Source organism: Pangasianodon hypophthalmus, chromosome 9, assembly GCF_027358585.1.
Source record: "Pangasianodon hypophthalmus isolate fPanHyp1 chromosome 9, fPanHyp1.pri, whole genome shotgun sequence".
NCBI lineage: Eukaryota > Metazoa > Chordata > Actinopteri > Siluriformes > Pangasiidae > Pangasianodon > Pangasianodon hypophthalmus.
In genome coordinates this window covers 25,971,068-25,995,917 of record NC_069718.1, presented here as the reverse complement: position 1 = coordinate 25,995,917, position 24,850 = coordinate 25,971,068, and the positions used below count along the sequence as shown (strand labels likewise).

The 24,850-nt window shown below is 38.7% G+C and overlaps 1 protein-coding gene and 1 long non-coding RNA gene across 3 annotated transcripts in view; one reads left to right on the top strand and one right to left on the bottom strand.

Moving 5' to 3' along the window:
- Positions 1 to 5,985, bottom strand: part of slc38a4 (solute carrier family 38 member 4) — a 33,498-nt gene extending 27,513 nt beyond the window's left edge. Inside the window, exon 1 of the mRNA XM_026919815.3 lies at positions 5,844 to 5,985. The gene's annotated coding sequence lies outside the window, so the exon portion shown is untranslated. The remainder of the gene's footprint in view (positions 1 to 5,843) is intronic.
- On the top strand, positions 1,571 to 24,850 carry LOC128318797 (uncharacterized). 2 transcript variants are annotated; one of them, XR_008302232.1, is made up of 3 exons: positions 1,571 to 1,691; positions 4,202 to 4,367; positions 21,814 to 24,850. It is a non-coding gene; the product is annotated as an uncharacterized LOC128318797 (long non-coding RNA). The 2 variants fall into 2 exon arrangements; XR_008302231.1 differs by lacking the exon at positions 1,571 to 1,691 and adding an exon at positions 2,175 to 2,308.

Here is a 24,850-nt window from a genome sequence, read left to right as displayed (position 1 = left end):
TACAAAGCCACACAGTTATGGAACTGTGAAGATTTCTTCTGTGTCATATTGATTTGTTCAGCACAAACATTTAATTAATGAAAACTGAATAAGAAAATTCACCTAAGAAATTGTAGGAGATTAATTTTGTTACACAAATTTAAAGTCTGCTGTCTAATTAAACAATAAAAGAGCATGTAAAAGGGTTACACTTACAACCCACACTGAACGTTTGTATACTTCTTTATCTCTTTAAAAATCACTGATATCACTACATATCCTGTTACAACTTGCAATCTGCAAGCATGCACATGACTGTAAATCAAAACAGAAAATGTTAGGAATGAGACAATTAATGTTTGTTTACATTTACACTGGTAAATTCCTCTTTCTAACCACTCCTTCGCATCTCTGTCCATTTCATAATGGACACCATGTTCAATAAACACAATTATTATATCCCAGGAGCCTCTTTATTAAAATGCAGAATCGTGACAATGTTGTGAAGATGCGCATAGAACAGTTTGTTCACCAGACATCATGGCACAAGAGCATTTTAACGTCGGCCACTATGTGGTTTTGATTTGGGCTAGATGCTTTGCAGCAGGTAGCATTGCTGCCTTATAGCTCCAGACTTCCCAGTTTGATCCTGGGATCAAGTTACTGTCTCCGTGGAGTTTTGCATGTTCTCCCTGTGTCCGTGTGGGTTTCCTCCAGGATCTCCAGTTTCCTCCCACCTCCTGAAAACATGCCAACAGATGGCCTGGCTGCTCTAAATTGCCCCAAGGTGTAAATGAGTGTGTAAGTGTGTGTGGTGTGTGTGTCTCCAAGATGGCTCCAGATCAAACGTGACCCTGACCAGGATAAAGCAGTTACTAAAGATGAAAACTGAAATCGATCCATCTTTTCAAGTTATGTGGTAGGACAACTTTTTGCCAGAAAAAAAATTATATTAAAATATTAATACTAAAATATAAAATATTATTAATATATATTAAAAATGTTTGAAACCTGATTTAAATTTCTTTTCTTTACTTTTCATTTACTTAACTCACACACTGGCCTTTTGTAAAAACACTCGATACCCCTACATTAAGGCATGCACATGTATGTACTGTATATGCTTATTTATGATTCATACAGATCTTATGTATGGTATAAATGTCATTTTTCATCAACTATTAGCAAAGAGCAACTACTAATTATTGTTTTTGATCTGTCTGTCCTATGTGTTGCTGCAGGCCATTGCACAAAAAACTTTCCAAAAAATATTATTATATAACTTCAGCAAACTCTCTTTTTGTTTATACACATGCTGGTCACTTTAATAGGAACACCTGTACATCTGCTCATTCATGCAACCAGCCAATCATGTGGCAGCAGCGCAATGCATAAAATCATGCAGATACAGGTCAGGAACTTAAGTTGATGTTCACATCGAACTTCAGAATGGGGAAAAAATGTGATATCAGTGACTTTAACAGTGGCATGGTTGTTACCAGACAAGCTGGTTTGAGTATTTCAGAAACTGCTGATCACCTGGGATTTTCTTGCATCACTCAAGATTGGAAACAGACCAGGCAACATATTTCCAATCCTCAGCTGTCTGGTTTGGATGAGTCTGTGCCCACTGTAGCCTCAGATACTTGTTCTTGGCTGACAGGAGAGGAACCTGATGTGGTCTTCTGCTGTTGTAACTCATCCACCTCAAGGTTTGACATATTGTGCGTTATGAGTTGCTTTTCTGCTCACCATGTTTGTAAAGAGTCATTATTTGAGTTACTGTAGCCTTATTGTTTAGCTTGAACCAATGTAGCTATTCTCCTCTGATCTCTCTCATCAACAAGGCCTTTCCACCCATAGAATTGCTGCTCGTAGGAGTTTTTTTTGATTTTTGCACCATTCTGTGTAAACTCTAGAGACTGTTGTCTGTGAAATTGCCATGAAATCAGCAGTTTCTGAAATTCTCAAACCAGTCTGATCTGGCACCAACAACCACGTCACGATCAAAATCAGTGAGCTCACATCTTGTAAACATTGACTGAAGCTCTTGAACTTTATCTGCATGAGCGCATCCACTGCACTGCTTCCCTGATTGCCATTATTAATTAAGTGGCAGGTGAGTGTAATTAATGAACTGCAGGTCATTCTGCATTCATTAACCTGACAACAGCAAGTTCAAATCCCTGCATGATATGTCAGTGATACTAAATGAAGTGCCTGAGATCCAGCTGGCACCATTTATGGCAAGGTTGGGAGTGCAAAGCTAAAGGAGAGTTATGGACTTCTCTAGGAGGGTAAAAAGCTGGAATCCGTGTCATACATTTTGGTGAGTTACGTATGTACATGTGCAAATGAGTGAATCTCTGCTGATATGTGTTCAGGTCACTCTGTACCAAGAGGTAAAGTGTAAAGTTCACATACTGAGTTTGTTTTTGGTGACTGATCACAAACAGAACTGGCGACATGCTTCTTTAAACTAAGAATTTGTATGAAAGAAACGTAACTGGAAATATATTAGGTCAGAAAATTACAGGGTGATGTAACCCAAAAGCAATACACCCCAAAAAATTTCAATAATAAAGACATTCAGTGACTGATTTCTACCACCTAATATATGTAAGACTATTGCAAAACACTGATTGTGGTCCTGAAAAAATATGAATGAGATTGAAGGCACTAGAGAGTGGAATAGTCAAAACTAGATAATCTTAACTTTACTACAGGACTTGCGTAGTCACTTTTACATCATTTCTTCTGTACGCTACTACATTATAGTGATCATTTCGAGGTTTAGACAATGATCATGGTTGAAAAGGGTTCTAGGAGTGTCATGATATGGCAGCATACCATCACAGAATAGACCATATTATTTACAAAGCTTATTATTAGAGATAACCACTTTTTTTCCCCCGATACCATTAATGAAAACTTGAGTATCAGCCAAAACTTATACCCATCCGATATAGTTTTCTTTAAAAACTACTAAGCTTCAAAAAAAATTTTTCCAGTTAAATTCTTTCACACAAAAATCATTTACATTGCAGACTTAATAAATATAGTATAAGGTATAGCCTAAATATAATAAAATCAACTGTAACAAGAGAAAAAACAGTTAAGTACCTTTATATAAAAAACATTTCCAGTTCCAAAAAAAAAAAAAAAAGTTTTAAATCTGACATTTGTTACAGGATCCGATATTCGATATGTTTTCTCTGATATCCAATCTACCATTTTTTGCTGGTATTGGCCCGACACCAATACTGCGTTTTGGATCAGTACCATCTCTACTACTACTTCATCATCTTCTTCTTCTTCTTCTTCTTATTATTATTATTATTATTATTATTATTGTTATTTTGAACAATGTCCATGTTAAAAAAGGTTTAAATTCTTAAAGAAAACCCCACTGCAGTATTATAAATCAGATTTACATCATCATCTTTAAAAATACTGACTTGTTAGCAGATAAATTAAAAAGCATGATATCAGACTGATAACTTATAACATCACTGATTAATTACACTCAGGATTAGACGATGCCATAGCAATTTTAACAACACATCAAACTAAACAGAATCTAATTCATTTACCTCAAGTAGAAATAATCACGATTTCATAAGCCTACAGATGCAGATGCATTGTAAAAAGGCGAGATGAATCTGTAACATGCATATCACTAACAAACTGTGGTACTGAAATGGCAGTATAACAGGTTAAGTAAATCTGAAACAGCTATCAAAGTCTCCACAAAACACACTTCCATGTGAAGCGTGTCTCTAAAAGTATGACAGAAAAAGACAGGCAGCCTACTTTTTATAGAACGACCCTGCTATGTAATAATTAGTGACATTTTTACAATGTTTTGATAAACACAAGTGTTGAAGAAGGGCTCGAAATCTTCAAAACGAACCCTTTTATTAATATTCCTGATGTGGTCCTAAACAAAAAACAATACTACTGTCGTTTAGTATCATTCTCTTTGCAAACGTAAAGTTTTAACCATCTACTGTTATACCATGAAACTCTACAACGTACAATTCTCATACTGTAAAACTTGTGTTCCTTTTCACTCCTAGTTGCTATACACTATACAGCCATAAGTATGTGGACACCTGACCGTCACACCCATATGTGGTTCTTCTCCAAACTGTTAGAAACACACAGTTGTATAAAATGTCTTTGTATAATGTAACACTACGATTTGCCTTCACTGTTCCAGCATGACAATGCCCCTGTGCACAAAGCGAGCTCCATGAAGACGTGGATTGAAGATAAGGTTGGAGTGACAGAACTTGAGTGTCCTGCAGGCTTCCCAGAAGAGTGGAGCTTATTATAACAGCAAAGGAGGACTAAATCTGGAATGGGATTTTCAGCAACACATACGGGTGAGATGGTCCCAAAGCTGTCCACAAACTTTTGGGTTTTTATAGTGTACTTTTGTTTAGATAAGTATATAAAAGTGAGGTTTTAGAAAACATACTAAAAATATTCATAGATGATTAAAGCCGTCTACAGTGTGTGTGTGTGTATGTGTGTGTGTGTGTGTGTGTGTGTGTGTGTGTGTAATAGTGGGCGGGGCTTACTCACTGTTTTTCACTGTTCTACATTAGGAGTCGCCTCCCATTCAGAGAACCGTGTTTTTTATTCTTCTTATAAATTAAATCAAACCCATTTAAGAATTAGCTAAATACTTAAGTGGTTGGATCATTTTAAATCAGTAACTCGAAAAATAGTCTAAATAAAGGAAACATAGGAGCAGAAAAAGAAAAAAAAAAAAAAAAACCAAGACAGAAAGCCAAGGCTCTAGGCTCTAAAGAGGATTTATATTTTATATATAAAAGTAACCTGTGTATTTTTATGAGAATACTACATGCGATGATGACCTTTTCAGCCCAGCAAGAAGAACCAGAAAGCAATTGAGCAGTGTGTTTAAACCCTCCTGCAGTCTACACCCTGGTCTATTCGCGGTCTTTTAGCTCCTCAAGACCCCCAACCCCCCATGCCTGTAGTAAAATACCATATATATACATATATATCAAGGAATAAACTCGATTAAGACCCTGATTCAATGCCCTTGTGCATGCAGTGTTAAGAAGTGCATACTGTAGGCTACCACAGGAGTCATTTAAACAATGCAGCCCATAATCCTTAAGGTCCACACATGCAGTGCAGCCCTGTCTATCTGCCTGCACTGGTGTAAAAACACTCAGCTTTGCTCTTTCTTTCAAATCTTTTATCCCCCCCCCAATCTATTCATCTACCTGCACAATTAACAGGCAGTGCACTCTCATTTCTACACATCATACTTCCTTCATAAAGGGATCACACGGTGAAATGTGTGTGTAAGGGATTTACAGGAGCAACGCGCCCATGCACTCTCTCTCTCTCTCTCTCACACACACTCACACACACACACACACACACACAATGCGCTAAAGCATAGACGCGCCAATTAAATAATAGAATACATAAACACACGCACGCGCGCACAAAGTTGACAGCAATTAGGAGCAATGCAATGATGCACGGATCTGTAACTCAGCCGACATGTGTGTGTTTTCATACAGCTTCCTTATACTAGTTGTCTGAATAGTTACACACCCCTGGTTACTTCTCCTTCAACCCCGCCAATTCAATTCGCCAATAATTACACACAAATACCTGTGCTTTTAATATTATCCCAAAAAAGTCTAACCTCTGAGCCACTTTGCATTAAATCAGCCTCATACTACAGGTTATTTAGGCTGTTTAGGAATATGATCAGCTGCCATAATGCAAATCAAACATTTTGCTTGCAGTCTATGTAGAAGCGTTAGCAGGAAGAAGAGACAACTAAAGACAGCGAAATAAATAGAACTCACCTGATTTGGTCAGAGAGAGAAAGAGAGAGAGACAGAGAGACAGAGAGAGAGAGAGAGAGAGAGAGAGAGAGAACACACACACTTCAGATTTCTGAGATGAGGCGGGCGACTGATCTTCGGCTCTTCTAGTCCATACCCATTTAAACCAGGAGAAGAGCGTGGAAATTTCCACCATGTGATGATGGCAGAGCCCTCCTGCAGCATCAGATTACAGCGACACACTCCGATGGTGGTCGCCTGTACCCTGCCCTGTCACTGACACACAGCACAGCTTCACTCACGACTTTCCTTCAGCTTGATTCTCTAGATTCACACCAGTCGTTTGAAATGAGTAACTTTCTAATTAGATATAAGATAAGATAATAAGATAGTGGCAATCCACTTTAGTTCAAAGGAGTGTGCTTGTTCCCCTTTTGAAACATTTCACTACACTGATAGCAGTAATGTCAGAACTCATTAAAAGCAATTAAAATGGTTTTAACTACTCATAGCAATCCAAGAGAAGACATGTACAGTCCTGGGCACAGACCTCCCCCCCACCAAACAAAAGAAAAAAAAAAAAAGGGGGCCAAGCCCAAAATGGCAAAAATATGAAGCTTTTAATAGTTTTAACAACAAATCATTGGTCAGGAAATTATCAAGAATGAAACGAATACATAAAGGAAGTTAGTATGTGAGAGCTTTTCCCTTTGATTTCTTTAAATGTTTAAGTCTTGTGGCTCTTGATGAGCTGCATCAGGTGCGGCAGAGAACCAAATAATCACTAATCTTTTAAGAAAAAAACATCCCAGAAGATATTTTTGGAAAATGTTGTACACCCAGACATGTGTTTGAATTTTACATCAAACATTTTAATCATTATCATGATTTTATCTTTGCGTAGTAATTTAGAAGAAGAGTATAGAAGTGAATTTCCCTGTTTCTAGCTTTTCCCCAAACAAACAGTTCACTGCAGCAAAAGGAAACCAGCAAATGGAGGCACAGGAGCTCTCAGGAGTGCATCTGTTTCATTCCTGCTCATTTTTTCACCAATGATTTGTTGGATGATTTGTTGGTAAGATCATTAAAAGCTTCATATTTGCCCAGGAGTGTGGGTGTTTGCCTAGTGATAAACCCATGATAGCTCCCCCTCCCACCTTTTTTTGGTGTTGCAGGATATTAGTGATGATCTCCATGAGTTGTATTCTGGCCCAGAAACGTGGAGTGTGTAGACACTTTAATGTCAGTGCTGCATTGGGAAAAAAAAAAAAAACACAAACCAAATCTCCAGCTAACAGCGCTCATTAAGTGACAATGAGGAAGAGAAAGAGGATGAGCAACAAAAAATGTGCATGAAACAAAAAGAGCTATATGTCTTTAATTATATATACCTGATGAACCTGTCATTTCAGTGTCATTAGTTTCATTAGTCAAGTAATCAGTGGCTGTGCTGTGGTCATATCCTCCCATTGATGGACAGATGGAGTAGTAAAATGCTAAATATTTGTCTGACAAATTGTGCGTGACAGAGTGAGCAACGCGAAAAAGCACAAAGTAAGCTCCATGAAGACACGGCAGTATATCTGTCAATAAACTCTGGGTGTGTCTGTGCACAAAAATGAACTCTGTAATAGCAGGTAGAATGACTAATGCTGAAGTCATTTTTGTAAAACTGTCCTATGCATGTGTAAAAACAAAAATGTACATCACTGGGTAATTATCTTGTCAAAATCTTTCTGCTCTTGACTTTTTTAGCTTTAGAGAAGAACTGCTGATATTGCATTTCTTGCCCTAGAGTCAGCAAACACCTCTAGCAAATAATGTGCCCTTGATCATAAGGTCAAACTAATGTACAGTAATGTACAGGTGTACAGTAAGCTGTAATAAATAAATAAATAAATAAATAAATAAGTAAACAAATAAATACCCACTGTTTTGTAGAATGTGCAGCTTCTTTGAGCAAGTTATTTGGGAAAACAATTCCACCCCATTATTCATTTATAGCAGGTTCATTTGCTAGTTATTTAATTTAACTAGCCTGCAATGTGGAATATGAGTGTTTCGTGTTACACAGTCAAATGAATTGCATTTCTAGCTAAATATATTTACAAACCTTCCCCTTTTTCTATAGCAAAATTTGTTCAACATTTAATTCACATTTAATTTTTTTTCTATTAGTTGCAAAAATGCTAATTTCTGCATGGTCCTTAAGCTATAAAATTATATATATTTATATATATATATCACAAAACAATTCTTCATCTGAGAATATGGAACTGATCAAGAGACCTGGGTCCAGGTTTTATTTCTTTTAAGAAACATACTACATCCTAAACTTCATTGGCACTCTTGTAAGTAACCACTTGTTTGCAATGGTGTTGTGAATGCCTTATAGCATGATCACTCTCTGGAGTGTAATAATATATGCATACAACCATCAGGATAATAAGCAGTAATGGTGCATAAAAGGATTAACATTGTGAAGTGCTGGCACATAGATGTATCTATGCTTGAGTTGCAGTTTGTTAGTTATACCCAAAACACATATACACTCACGGACGTGCGTGCACATACACATATACACTCACAGACATGCGTGCACACACACACATATACACTCACGGACGTGCGTGCACACACACATATACACTCACGGACGTGCGTGCACACACACATATACACTCACGGACATGCGTGCACACACATATACACTCAGGGACATGAACACACACACATATACACTCACGGACATGCGTGCACACACACATATACACTCACAGACATGCACACACACACATATACACTCAAAGACATGCATGCACACACACATACACTCAGGGACATGCATGCACACACACATATACACTCAAAGACATGCATGCACACACATATACACTCACAGACATGCACACACACATATACACTCAGGGACATGCACACACACATATACACTCACAGACATGCACACACACACATATACACTCACAGACATGCACACACACACATATACACTCACAGACATGCACACACACACATATACACTCACAGACATGCACACACACACATATACACTCACGGACATGCATGCACACACATATACACTCACGGACATGCATGCATATGCACACATGCACATGTAATAGATGTGATTTAGAATCGCAGATAGAATGCTGATATGTTGTGATTTAGAAACATCTATCAAAGTAGGAAGGTTGTGAGAAGAAATTATGACAAATTAAATTATTTTTATATAAAAATATCCACTGTTTGCTTCCTCCTGTTTTCCTTCTTGAAAGGTTTAATACTGCTGTATTTTCAACAATGGTGCCATTGAATGTGACCATTTGTGTTTCATATAAAGCAATGGATCTCAAGACCATTATTGTTATTATTATTATTATTATTATTATTATTATTTTAAACCATTTTTATGATAGTTAAAAAACAGAGGACATTTAATTTCACCTGTTAGAATCTGGCAGTGACATCAATGCACAGAAAAATGAAAAAATGCAGAGAAATGCATAGAGATGCACATATAGAGATGCACCATGCACAACCATCCATGATTTTTTTGTCTTATGTTATTTCACTCTGTTAACTAATCCTTGTGGTAATGTTTAGTCATTACTGTAACACATCTTCCTCAGTCACTACTACTGCAACTGGCTATCTGTATTACTGCAACATTTGCACATACTTGGACTCATTTCTAGTGTCCTGTCCTGCAATTGTTTAATGTGCTGTTTATTGTTGACTGTTGAGCTGTACTAAACTCAATTATCACCAATATGAGAATAAAAGAATCTTGTATCTTTTGGGCATTACGCAAGCGATATTATATAATATTTTTGAAGGCGGTTATTTTTCTGTGGCATGCTGATTTACAGGGCAGCGGGGGGAATTGCAGGGGTGCAGGATTGTTTTGCTTGAGATTCACGTGGCAGTCATGGGAGTATGATGCTCTTCTGTTCATCAGGGCTTCCTATTAACAAAGGCTTTGTTATCAAAAGTCTCTACAGGACTAAAAGCCTCCCCCCTGCCACACACACAGTTTCCCTAAATCAGACCAAAACCTTTTGTAAGTATCATGTCTTCTGGCTACATTGTTAGTGTAGTATACATAAAGTAAAGCTTGTTTTTTATTAAATGTTCAGTGTGTCAATAGATACAAATGAATACAAATAAACCATGTTTTACAAGAGACAAACTGTAAGATGGCCCTTCTACAATCAGACATCATAGACAAAGTGAAAAGAATCTAATGTAATTTTTTTGCATAACCTTAACAGAAGACTGAATTCTGATGCAACAAAACAGAGAAGTGAACAGGTCAAACAATGCAAATCATTTGAGATTGCATGGAACATGACATTTTACTGTCCTCGTGCACACCCTAATTTGAAGTCTGTTTTAAAGATTCAGTTTTCTTCCCAATATATTCACCATAGAAAAGGCAACAATGTTTATGATCATTACATGTTCAGTTCCCTTCTGGGTGATGGAGTCCTGCATTCATCAGCGGAAGATTGTCAGGGGTGGATGAAGCATGCGAAAATCTTCTTCTTTTGATCTTTGCAAAAAAAACCAAAAAAAACACAGAAAGTAAGCCTCGGGGTGGGTTACTCTCTGTGTGGCACAAGGTGGATTGGTTACACTAAACCATTTTACGGCCATAGGTGTGAATAAGTGTATGAATGCACATGTGTATGATGCCCTGTGATGGACTGGTGCCCCACTGAGGGTGTATTCCTACCTTGTGCCCAGTGTTCTCAGGATAGGCTCCAGATCCTCCCTGACCAGGATAAAGCACTGATAACTTACTGAAGATGAATGAATAAAGTAGACTGTAACTACTGTATATAAACAACATACAAGTTTATGTTACTAGAATTATTTGCAGCATTTTAGATTTGTAATTGCTTGTTCCTGTTGCATGTTACAGAACTGTACACTAGTCAGTAGTAAGTTCGAGACATTCTGTTTGTACTGTAAGCATTGAAAAAAAAAAATCAGCTTCAGCCAGTCAACTAATTAAAATACTAAATGAATTAAAAGGAAACATTTTCTCAATCCAAATATGTACATCAATTAGTGTACTCACTGGAAGGCTATCAGTTATTAGTGTTTTGTGGTCATTTTGCTCTGATCAGCTTCTTGTTTATGGTGGTTTGGTGAAATATCCTTCCTGTTTGTACATATAACCTTTATTTCATCGTTATTTGCATCATTTGTCCCCCCCACGACCTCAGTCTCTGTGTTGTGTTAAGTGTGTGATGAGGAAGAAAGGGGGGACACCGAGTCTGAAGCAGGGCAGCTCTCTCTTTTATTTCGATCCACTTACAACTGGCTGAAGAGCAGGCAGCTTCTCAAAGGGAACACAAATGTGTTTTTAGTTGAAAAAAAAAATCAAATAATGGCACAGACAGAAAATCTGATAAGCAAGTGCAAAATGTACTTGCCCATGCGTCAAATATCATTCAGCTAAACACAAATTTCACAAACACACCAAAACACATAAAAATTGACCAAATGAACCGAAATAAGCCAAATGCAGGTAAATTCTCTGACATACAAATATAAACACAGAAATAATTATTTCTAATTATTCTCCAAAACAGAAAGTAATGTAGTAAATGCCATCAGCCGCATGGTCCTCTCCAAAACACACACAAAAATATCACATTTAAACAATCAACCACTGCTAATAACACAACTTCAACTAATATCTTTACTGTAAAATAATCATCCTACATTACATGGATGGCTAACACAAATAAAGATATCAATCAGATTATTACAGGGAAACAGAGCACTTCTTACCTTCCCAAAGGGAACGCAAATTTGTTGCATAGCAACAGCTTCAGCAGTCTAACGAAGGGCTCAGAACAAACAGCTGAACAACTGAGTGCGGTGTGTATGTATGGGTGTTGCTATGGCAGAGCTTCTTTTCTTTGCCTTGACCATTTCCCAAGATTCTTTCTCTTTCTATCTTCTTCTGGTCACTTCCAGTTGTGGTGACATGTAGTCCAAGGTAAAGCTTATTTGGTGAACAGCTTTTCCGCTGAAGAGATCTTCATTCCACCAGCTCAGGTTCAGAGGCTTTTAATTGGGTTTGCACTCCATGTTACTACTTTTCACTCACGGTCCCCTTTAACTGGCTCTCATCGTCTTCACTCCCTTCTCCCAAATTATTAGGCAGTTCCAGACAGCAACACTGTATTATACCGGCACTTTCTTCACCATCTGTGGTCCCTAAGTCCTCCTCTTCTCCATCAGAAACACTAGACTCTACTTCACAGGCTTCTTCCACATCAGGCTCCTCTGGGGTTGGCTGCTTGGACTGAACAGGGAAAAACATATACTGTGACAGAAGATTGTGATGGACAACTCTCTCCCGGTCTCCATCTTCTGATTCCTGGCTGTTTCTTCACCACTACATATGGATGTGGCTCCTACTGATCAGCCAGCTTCTGTTTTCCCTCAATATGGCACACTTTCAGCATCAATCTGTCGCCAGGTTGGAACGTGTCACTTTTTGCTATGTGGTTATAGTGCTTTTTCTGGAGATCTTTAGCATGCCTTGACATTCTGTTTGCCTGATCATAAGCATAGGTCAAGCACTCACACAGGGTCTGGACATATTCACTGTACTCACATGGCTCCCTGGCAGTGGACAAGCCAAAGATGAGGTCAGCAGAGAGTCTGGGGTATATCCCATACATCAGGCATCAGGAAGTATGGAGAGTAATCAGTGGAATTTTGAGCATGTGTCAGTGCATCAACATACTTATGCCACCAAAGTTTCTTATTGGGATTCAGAGTGCCCAGCATATTCATCAGAGTTCTGTTGAATCTCTCTATGGCCCCATTGCCCTGCAGGTGGCAGGGTCTGGTATGGGTCCTTGTGATTCCTGTTAGCTTGCACAGGTCTTTCACAACTGCACTCTAAAAATTGCGGCCCTGGTCCACAAATCAACAGAGGAAATTCTTCCACATAACCTTTGCCACAAATCCCAAATGACCAGAGTCATCATTGTCATGTATTAGGAGGGGAAAACAACGGACTATGCATGTAAGCAAAAGACATACACGTGTACATGTGTAGTTCGTCTTCTCTTTGCTTTCTGAAGTAACACCGGAAGGATATTGTAAAACAGTGCATTATGGGAAATGTAGTTAGAACAACAATGTTAACCAAATACCCAACAATCATGAAGACTTCTCAGCCAAAGCTTGCATTTTCTCTGGCAAGACCAGCTGATCAGTGGACTGTTTCTGACCATCTTTCACTTGTCTGTACAAGATTCCATCCTTGACCACTAATCTTCTCCAACCTTTTAAGATAAGGCATACAGGTTTCCCTTTCTCCAACCTTTTACCTTGTCTGGGCTTGATGTTCAGCATCATATATTGTAGAACTGGCCCAATGACAGAGTCCTCCTTTTGGCTTTTGTCATTGCAGGTAGAGAATCACTTTCAGCTCCATCAGAAGGATCAAATTGCTTGTCACACAGCTTCAGAGACTCTCCACCTTGACGTGCACCAGGTCTCTCTACAGTCTGACTAGCTTCAGGTCCCTGTCTCCCAGATTCATTTTCACTAGCCTGGTCTTGCTGAGGGGAGGAGGTCCACTGTATGCAAAACTGAAGGGCTTGTGTGACTTCTTGTCTGGACATTCTTGACAGTGCATCAGCATTAGAGTTACATTTTCCTTACCGATACTCAATGTTGAAGTCAAACATTGCAAGCTGTGACAGCCATCGCTGGCCTGTAGCATTCAGTTTGGCTGTCCTCATCACATACTTCATTGAATTGCTATCGGTCAGAACCAAGAATTTGTGGCCATAGAGGTGGTCATAAAATTTCTTTGTAACAGCCCACTTCAGAGCCAAAAACTCTAACTTGTGCACTGGATAGAGTGTTTCAAGTGGACTCAGGCCCTGGCATAGGCGATCACTCGTTCAACACCATCTTGAGTTTGGGCAAAGACAGCCCCAAGACCCTCCGTGGACACATCCGTTTGCAACACAACTGGAAGGCTGTAGATGGGGTAACCCAATATTGGAGCAGTTGAGAGGCTTTCTCTCAGAGTTTCAAATGCTGTCTCACATTCATCTGACCACTGAAATGGTTCATCTAGCTCTTTACCAGCTGTTACTCTTATTCTGTGGCCAGCGTATTGTACACGACCCACTTTGCCCTCAACCTCACAAGGTTCATTTTTGCTTTTTTCCAGCAGGACGGAATGCCACTCTGGATTAGTCAGCTTGACTTTGGTGAGATATTGTCTGCCAGACAAAGCTTGGAGGTGGTTTTTGGAAACCCTAATAACATTAGTTCCAATGACCAGAGGAACACTGGAGCAGTACTATGTTACCCCTGTAACAAAGGCAGGAACATTTGTATACACTCCACCCAAAAACCTGAGGTTGATATAGAGCACACCAACATGAGAAACAGTTTGGCCCGCAGCACCTTCAATGGGGATATCAGAAGGCTGCAGTTTCTGGGAGCAAAAGGACATGGAGTCTGTGCCAGAAATCATCAGTAATCATGGTTACTTGAGAGCCAGAATCAATGAGAGCCCTACACATCTCTCCATTTACTTTAATCACTCCTTCATTACAAGGACCTACCAGGGGTGTATCAGCTGGTTTGAACTTGCTCGCTTTGTGTTGCTGGGGATCCTGTTGTATGCATGTAGTTGCCCCAGAAACCACAGGCCTCAAGCGTTTAAAGCAGACCCTGTCTCTCCTCCACTTTCAGCTTGCGCAGCATCATCTCTCAGCACTGTCCTGCAGAGACGAGCAATTACCACAGCGATAGCACACTACAACTCTGACAGCATTTTCACAACATCCTTGTGGTCTCTGACCTTGGTGGCATTCCAACTCTAGCCTCCAGCTAGGTGAGCCTGTGGATCTGATCCTCCTGGCTGCTGACCAGTTTCTTAACCAAGGCTCTGAGTTCTGACAGATCTGTGTTCTGCCCGTTTTCATTCTCAGGCTTTGTCCACTTTGTTGACAGCTTTCAGTTGTAAACTGTACTTGGTTGTATGTTTTTTTTTGGACTTTGGTAGTGCCTGAAACCTTTTTGTCTCTCTTTGTCTCTCGAGCTAGGTTACGGAGCTCTGCTTGGAGTTCACGAAAACTTAGAAGCCTTGGCTTCATTGGAGCAATTCTGTGGTATCACCAGCATCAAGGAGATACTGCATAACCCTTACCCAGTCATCAGTGAGTACCTTACAGTCTGGACCACCACTGAAGACTTGCACATTTCTTACTTGATGTGTCTGTGTAAAGCTGGGTTATGGCATGTTCAGGGTGTGCAAAGCCATAGATACCTGCAGTTGGCCAATAAGCTGCATGCGATGGCACAGACTGAGGATGTTGCACAGGTGTGGGCCATTGGGAATACATATGTGGACCAGGGTACATTGCCATAGGAGCATATTCAGGAGTTGTGGAAGTTGACAAAGTGACATGGTTTGAATATGTAGGGTGGTGTTGATCATAAATGGAGATGGGTGGAGCTTGGATATGGTTTGGATGGGGTCTGTGAGGAATTTTTGGTTTCAGGTGAGACAGTGGATGCTGGAGGCAGGTGTGCGCCATGTAGCACGGTGTACATGGGCACTGGCATACCATAGGAGGAGGATGGGGGAGCGTGAATGGCGGTTGGATGGTTAGGCAGGCTGATATGGGGTGAAACAGCAGATGGGTGGAGGGTAGATGAAAATGCTTTCATGGCAGTTGACAACTCATCAAAGGAGGTTAGTAGTGAGGTATGAATTGGGGCTGGATAAATAGGTAGGTGGGTTTTGCTAGATACAGTGGCTGCTGGAGGTGGGTGTGAGTCAGCGGGAGGGGTGGACGTGTCAGTTGGCAGTCCACTGACAAAGGCTGGGGAAGCCTGAATGGTGACTATGCCATTATGCATACTGGTCGGGGATGAAACTGTCGATACATTAGGTGGGTGTCGGCTAGGTAGAGAGGTGTATATGGCAGATGGCAGCCCGTAGTGGGAATCTGTTAACGCTTGTACATGGAGTGAGGGCTGGGGTTGCATGGGAGGGGTGTGGGGTGGTGCCCATTTGATGACAGCTCATTACTGAGGGTGGCGCAGACTGTGAATATGTCATTAGCTGAGTAGTCTTTGGCCTTACAGACTGTTGTAGAAGTAGCTTGTCATCTGGGTGGGTCAGCAGTAATGCTTACTGTGGAAGTTTGTCATGGTCTGCTGGTAACCACAGAGTGGCCTAGAAAGGCTGCCTTAGCATGGATGCGGGAGGGGATTTGGTTTATGAAGAGTGTCTTCTTGCATTTTTTCCACTTCTTTTATTATTCTTCTTGCCTCTGCAACACACAATGTTTCAGTAGTGTACTTTGTATTAGTGTTATTTTTGTAGTGTTTGCAGTAATTATGTGAGTATACAGTAGAATGTATTTTATGCAAATGAACGTGTCTCTAGTTTTTTCTCTTTTCTCAAAAAACCCCCTTCTGAGATTAGAAAAAAAAACTTCTCAAGTACACAACTTAAATATTTGTTAGAAACAACAAAATATAGTACTATAGTTTCAAAAACCAGAAATGCAACTGTTTGTTCATCACAGCAAAATATCAATATTCAAATACCTCAATATTAAAGGCTCAAAACACAGTAAATCTTCAAACGCTATTGATTCAGTTCAACGCAAACGCATTGCCATTTAACACTTTCACTTTAAAACCGGCAAATGATACACTGCTTCATGGCCAGAGAGCTGACCCCAGTTGCATAGAAACCAACCATCCCAGGTCTCGGCACCAAAGATGTTACCCTCGTTTCATCGTTATTGGCAAATATGAACTAATAATGAGTTAAGACATGTACTTATCACAAACTAATGAAGAGCTAACCTTAACTACGATGTGAGTCTTATGAATTTATGTGTGAATAACGACCAACTTAAATACAACGTTAGTTAATGTATTAATTAACATGTAGGGGTAAACTAAATCAAACTAAATCAAAATCTATAAGAAAGAATATCAATTAAACATGCATAATTTCAAATTGTTTATATAATTTGCCATATGCAGCTGCGTACACAAACATCATTGGATGGATCATAGAAAGATGCATTATAAAGGAACATCAGTAATTTCATCTCAACCCATTTTGCATCATTCTCCATCCATTTCTCTTCAAATCCCACTGTAGTACTAGTACGTGCTCTGGGTGGCTATAGGGCCAGGGGCACTGCTCCGTTGGCCACGAGAGTGAAATACAGTAACATTTATGCATTTAGCAGACGCTGTTATCTATTAACATTTAAAACCAGTGTTCTATAAGATTATTTTCCGGTGTTTTAGGCTGAGAATGATGGAGAATGACGCAAAACGGATTGAGATGAAATTACTAGTGTTTATTATTAGTGTGTCTTTCAACGTTTGATAAGGAGGATTGATATAAATTAGGAAAGTAATCCAGCACCATCCAATTATGTTTGTGTATGCAGTTGCATATGGCAAATTATATAAACAATTTGAAATAATACATGTTTAATTGATATTTTTTCTTATAGAGCATGTTTGATTTCGTTTACCCCTATGTGTTAATTAATACATTAACTAACAAACTTGTACTAACAAGGTGGTTGTTATTCCCACATGAATTCAAAAGACATGTAGTTAAGGTTAGCTCTTCATTAATTTGTGACTAGTACATGCCTTAACTCTTTTGTTTAAGAATCTACCAACATTCCTATGTTTATCTGCCTGTGAGAGTTCATTGATTATTACACACCTTAAATTTTTCAGACTTGACAGGATAAATAAACCACATTAACCAGCACTTGTTATAACACGCTGCTTACACAGTGCCAATGCTGTACATTTTCATCCCGTCTTTCCTCGCAAGAAAGCAGTGCTTTCAATGAATGTTTCAAGATTTTTTTGCAATACTGTAGTTCCATGCTAAAATAATCAGAATTTAATGTGAGTCTGAATTGGATCAAGCCTTTTCACTATTGGTATAAACTTCATATTTATTAAAATCCAAATTATTCTTCTGATTGTGGAGGGTTTGTGAAAGTTTCTAAAGCTAGCCTTAAATGTATCCTTCGCCCGACTAGTTACTCATACTGCTTTTGTCAGTTTACAGTGGGACTGCAAATCATTACTATGTTCTTCTAACTGATCATTTTTATCCTGTAATGAAATACACTCACTGAGCACTTTATTAGGAACACTACACTAATACTGGGTAAGGCCTCCATTTGCTCTCAAAACAGCCTCAGTTAATCATGGCATGGATTCCACAAGATGTTGGAAACATTCCTTTGAGATTCTGGTCCATGTTGACATGAATGCATCATGCAATTCCTGCAGATTTTTCAGATGCACTTTCATGCTGCGAATCTCCCGTTCTGCCATGTCCCAAAGTTCTTTTGGACTGGGATGGCCACTGAAGAACATTGAACTCGTTGGCTATGTTTACATGCACATCAAATTCTGTTTAAGGTCTATATTCAGGTTGCGAATATTCATATTCCGAACACGATGTTTATATGTGTACAGACATTGTAATATTCCTGTATACATGGTTGTTGTAAGTTTGCCTGAGTTGCCATTCATAAATAACTAGCCTACGGCTAAGCATCTGTTAGCACCCACAATTCCTTGCAGACTGATCATGCGCATATATCTCCTTTCAGTGGATTTTCTGAATAAGGTGTTTACATGCAACACATTTCCGATTAAAACAGGCATATTCCAAAGGTGGGAATCGGAATTTGGGGAAGCAGAATATTGTCTTAATCTGAATCGGGCAATCGGATTAAGGCGTTTACATGCATGACTCAATACTAATTAGAATATTGCCAAATTCCAATTAATGTCAGAATATTGATATGCATGTAAACATAGCCATTGTCATGTTCATGAAACCAGTTTGAGATGACTTTTGTTTTGTGACATGGTACATTATCATGTAGCTGTCAGAAGATGTGTAAATTGTGGCCATGAAGGGATGCACATGGTCAGCAACAATACTCAAATAGGCTGTGGCATTCAAGCGATGATTGATTGGTATTAATGGGCCCAAAGTGTGCCAAGAAAACATTCCCCACACCATTACACCACCTCCACCAGTTAGATAACTGCACGAATGAGTAGCTGTGCAGATGTTCCTAATAAAGTATTCAGTGGGTGTATCTCTATGTTGACGCGAGTAGTTTCCTCCAGGATGACAATGTCTCCAAGCACAGGACACTGAACAAAGGCTCACTGAACTATTTGATGAGTATGAAAATAATGTAAATCATATGCTATGGTATTCCCAGTGACCAGCTCTCAATCTCGTTCAACATCAGTGGAAGATTTTGGACTAGCACACTCCTCATCCACACCACCATAATCAAAACACCACCTGAGGAAAAAAACGTTTATAAAAATGGCATTCATCCTCCACTTCAGTTCCAGAGACAGCACTGGTCTGGCAGCTCATGGTGGCCCAACACCTTACTAAGACACTGTATGATGTATATATTTCTATTTTTTTTTACAACTATTTTATTCTTGCTCCCTCATGAGTGGCATACTGTGGATACACACTAGTACTTCATCTGTGGCTGTCATATCCCTACTATATTGCCTAGTTGAATCTTCACAAACAAAACTGATGTACCCTCTATAAGTAGTACAGAGTGTTCTTCCTGTACTTTTCCATCAAGCACAGTGGCCAGCACTTGGGCATCATCCCAAACAGATCAGCTACAGAAACAGATGACTGCATTTCCCTTTGCCAGCTTTATAATAGCGGAAACAACGACACAGGGTCTGTGAGTTCCATCATGGATTATGTCCAGAAGTGTTAAAAATTAACACATGGAAAATTTGTTTAGGTTCGCTTAAACGCTTAAACTCATTTAAAATGAGTTAAATGTCATTGTTTTGAACAAGCCAGTTCTTGTTTTAAACAACAGTGTTTTGTTTTGAACAAGCCAATTCTAATGGAAAGTTTCAGTGAGCCTGAAGTGTGATCCTGGTGATTGTAGCTTTTGTTTCTACTTAGTAAAATTGCACATACTTAGTAAGCTCAGACTAAAAGTAGTTTGATTTCTACTGGAAGACACACTTGAGAGTTTGCATGATACAGGACAGAGCTAAAGGTGGGTTGGGAGTTCAGATCTTTACTGCATTTGCATTAAATCCACCAAAGTTACTCTCACTCACAGCATTGCTTCTTGAACACTGCCTGTGGGAAATCCATGCGAAACAAACAAACATGTTAGCACTGTGTTTTTGACACTGCTAATGCCTGAATGTAAAAAAAAGTCCTGCATAAATAAACACCAGAGTGACTGAAGTAAGCCTTTGGGGTGTATGTAGCATCTGTGTTTATCTGTTTGAAACAGAACCCACCTAACTTTCCCCCACTTCCCGTTGCTGCTCTAAATATGCACTCAACCTCATGACCCGCACATCCTTCAGACAGATTGGAAAGGAATGGTGGCTTCAAGCAGCCCATAGTAGGAGATCCCTGGAGCTCCACTGTTTTTGATGCCCAATACAAGCGTGTACACAGGTGCTGTAACACTCCAGGGTTTATCACAGTGATGCTGTTTTTGAAAACATATTTTTCAAAAAGTTGTTTTCCGGACTAGACATGCAGCTGCAATGTGAAGGGTCATTGCAGCACATGTAAAGCCATTCTGGGACTATCTAACAGTTGTGTAGATGCAACAATCTCAGATAATGGCCTAATAATTACAATTATTTATTTGTTAAAAGTTATAAACTTTCTAATGTACCTTTTAGTAGTTCTTGTTAAGACCAGACTTCAACCGAATGGCGCAGTCTTAAAATGCTTTATTCCTGAAACCATTCTGCTTGAACTGAACTTAATTTTGAACTAATTTCATTTTTCCCTCTTAAATAACTTTTGACGGAATATAAAATTTTTTGTTTCATAGTTCAGTATACTGCACGTATTGTGTAGCACACTGAGCCTGAATACACTACAGCGCTACAGAATATCCTACATCCTTTTAATATACACTTTTAATTTACCTTTTAATTCAACTACAATTAAAGCTGTTGAATTCTAGATTCTGATTGGTCAGAAGGCGTTGATTAACTTTCCAGCAGAGCAGCTCAGACAATAGTGCCAGCTGTAATTCAAATCACAGGTTTATATTCATGTGCTTGTTATAATAATACATAATCATTTTTGTTGTAAGAGCTCATTCACAGTGACTTGTATCGTGGATGCACCACATCTGCAACTACTAAAAAAAAACTGATTTCCGGTTTCTTGGTAACACAAGAAAGACAAGTGGGTAAGACAAGTTACCTTTTTTTGTGGCTGGTAAGGGACAGCTGTTTATAGCTCCAATAACTGAAGTGATAACAGGAACAACACTCAATGTAACTATAAACTGATAAAAAGCTGTTTCTAAATAAATTAAAAAAATTGTATAAATGGCAAATTTCTGTGGAATCAAGCTCAATAAAACACTCTGAGAAGTGCTGTTATTGGAAATAATCAACACCATCAGATCAAACCATCACTGATTATTTTCCTATAATAGCATGCCCTGTCTAGTTTTATTCCTTACTAAAAGTTGACTGTAATTTTCTCAGTTCTACAGAGATTAACATTATACAAAAGTATATCAGCAGGTTGCAGGTAGCAAGTTACTTCCTGTCTTGTAAGACAGCTCGTTCTCTTTCTTCTCTCTCTTGAAGTTAATAAGAAAAATAACACAGCTTGGCATGTGTTCACTCAGGTTTGTTGAAGGTGGAGTGGCTGGTGCTTTATGTCCCAGGGCACCCTCATGTCTGTGTTAGCTTCTGGCTCTCCGTTTTAGTTTTGCTGCCATAGCTAGGCTTGCCGGAGTCCCTGCTTGCACTCTGCACACAAAAATACATTCTCCTTAACCATTAGAGGACAATAGCTTACCTAACAATCTCTCTCTGTCTCTCTCTCTTTCTCTCTGTCAAGCTACACATGCTACTCTTGAGATACCAGTGATTCTGACCCTTTCTGCTCTCCGGACCTGCCTGATCCATCCTCATGCCCTACATCTGGTTGGAGTTCACTCGCTACTGCTGGGGGTGGCCCCTCATGGACAGCCTGAGGATCATTGGGATCGCTGCTGATGATGCCGCTTGGGGGCTGTGGAGATGGTTTTGGACTGCGGCAGTTGTACTGTGATGGCTTGGGACTGTGATTCCTGTTGTGGCTTTGGGGCTGTGGTTGACACGAGCAGTTTTGCACTCAGGTCTCCATCAGTGGACAGTGGACAGGTTCAACAAAATAGACTTCATGTGAAAACTTTAATCAATTTCCTAGTTACACAATAGCTCTTTTTGTCCATGTAGTACACAGTTATAGAAGGGAATTATTTATAATCGCACTATCCGTGTCACCCAGATGAGGATGGGTTCCCTTTTGAGTCTGGTTCCTCTCAAGGTTTCTTCCTCATGTCATCTCAGGAAGATTTTCCTTGCCACCGTTGCCTCTGGCTTGCTCATTAAGGATAAATTCATGAATGTGACAAAGTCCATTGTTAAAAGTGGTATACAAATAAAATTGAATTGAATTGAATGTTACTGACAAAACCCAAGTCCTCTGTCCTGAAGACCTTCCCAGGTCTTGTGTGTTTATATTTTGTGCAAAAGTCCTAGGACCCCTAATTTCGTAATACTAATTTTGTCTTAGATGTTCATTTTTATGACATCTGCATTATTGGGTCAGTTTTAAAAAAATTGTAGGTAAATACTTCTTTAAAGAACCCCTGAGTGTATGCTTATTTCTTACTCCATTATGATAGTACCTTACTTACCTTGTTATAGTGCTGATTTTATTCTACCCATTGCACAGAGTACTTTTTTCCCCAAAGCATCTTTTTTTTATGATATCTGTTAGAGTTGGGTGTGTTGACAGCCCTGTTTTACTGTTTTGCATTAGTGATCTTGGATCTTGGAATGATCCATATTTTACTGTAGTACTACTGAACTGTGCTCTTCAGATCAGACCAGTTCTTTAACGGGTTGTTGAGCCCACTATTGTGAAGCTGTTGCTCTTATTTTGTGTTGTGTTTGGTTATTGTCTAGAAAGTAGTTGCAATAGATAGGTAATTGCTCATTAGGGATAAATTCACATATTTACAGTATATTTTTGTGAATCCATTTATTTCTGTAAAGCTGCTTTGTGACAATGTCCATTGTTAAAAGCACTATACAAATAAAAATGAATTGAATTGAAATTGAATAAGTTAGATTTTGGCCAGAATTTCCTAATATTTGTAGCTCATTTACACCATCAGATGCAGATGTAGCATCACATCAACCCCTAAATATGATCAATACATAGTATGTATGTTGTTCTTTCTAGTATGCACCCCCATTTTTATGCCAATATTTAATTATTATTATTTTTTATATATAGGGTGTCGCAAAAGTTTCCATACTTAGGGGAAATTAACACTTTTTAGCAAAATGTCTTCCCAACTTTTTCATACTTAGTTTGTATTATAAAATTTTTTTTCAGAGAGCCTTTAAGAATGCCTTTGACAAAAGAAGAATGTATTGAAATCATTCTCATGGCTGGATCGGGAAGCTGTCACAAAGTTGCGATGGACTTTAACAGGAAACATGGCGAGCACATCACACACGACCCTGTAGCCAAACTTATTAACAAATTCAAAAAGACTGGAAGTGTTGCGGATCAGCGAAGAAGTGGACGTCCACGAACATCCACTGATGAAGGCAAACACAGTCCCCTGTGTATGCAGACTTTTGGGACACGCTGTATCGCTTTTAACAATAGATATTCTCACAAAGCAGGTTTACAAAATTCTCTATATACTGCAGAGCCACTGTGACCAGGATAAAGCACCAGCAAACAAAACACATTATTCATATTTTTACCTTTAAAATCTACTAAGAGAGCACATGTTATGACTATGTGGTCATTATATTGAACCAAACACTGCAGTTCCCTAAAAGTAGCCCCTGTGTTATGTCCCTGTACTGTATATGACTCATATGACTCAGGTTAATAATCTGGTTAATTGTTTAATGGGATTGAATTAAATATTTATAAATCATATGCATAACTTGCATTAAAAAAATTTATATACACAGTACTGTGCAAAAGTCTTAGGCACATGCAAAGAAATGCTATAGAGCAAAGATGCCTTCAAAAATAATGAAATTAAATGTTTCTACATTAAAAAATACTATAAAGAGCAGTAAACAGTAATAAATGAAAAAAGTCAGTATTTGATGTGACGATCCTTCACTTTTTAAAAAAATAAAACAGTATCTGAGGTGCAGTGTGTGCAGTTTTATAAGGAAATGAGCTGGAAGTGTTACTGAGCATCTTGCAGAAGCAGCCACAGTTCTTCTGGAGACTTTGACTGTCGACTCGCTTCTTATTTCTGCAGCGAAACCCAGCAGCCTTCATTATGTTTTTATCTGAAAAGTGTCTCTTATGGAATCTGCTGCTTTCTTTACTGACGTACAAACATTTTTCTGTAACATTTCATTTTGTGCTGGAAAACTAATGTTTGGAATCTAAAATGGTTTTGTACTGAATCAATAATGTAGAAGTCAGAAAATAAACATCTATAACAAAGTTTGTACTAAAAAATAGGGTGCCTAAGACCTTTGCACAGAGCTGTATATGTGTGTATGTATTTATTGTCTGTAGCTATTAGACACAGTAGAGTCATTTGGAAATTAGCAGTTTGTGTTTGAAAATCTTCCGTTCTCATCTGAAGTTTCAGATGTTTACAGCTAAATGATATGCAATATGATATTTTTGTTAAACTGATGGTGTTACATATGGCATGAAGAGATAAAATAATGAAGAGATGTTTGTGTATTTTTCCTCTTACATTGTGTAATATTTAAAAAGTACATTTCATGTAACAAAAATCATTATTTTATTTATAAATACACAGACGCCAAATCATTTTGTTTTCATGCGAGAAAGCAATGAGTAGTGATGAAAACAATCATTTAAAATGAAT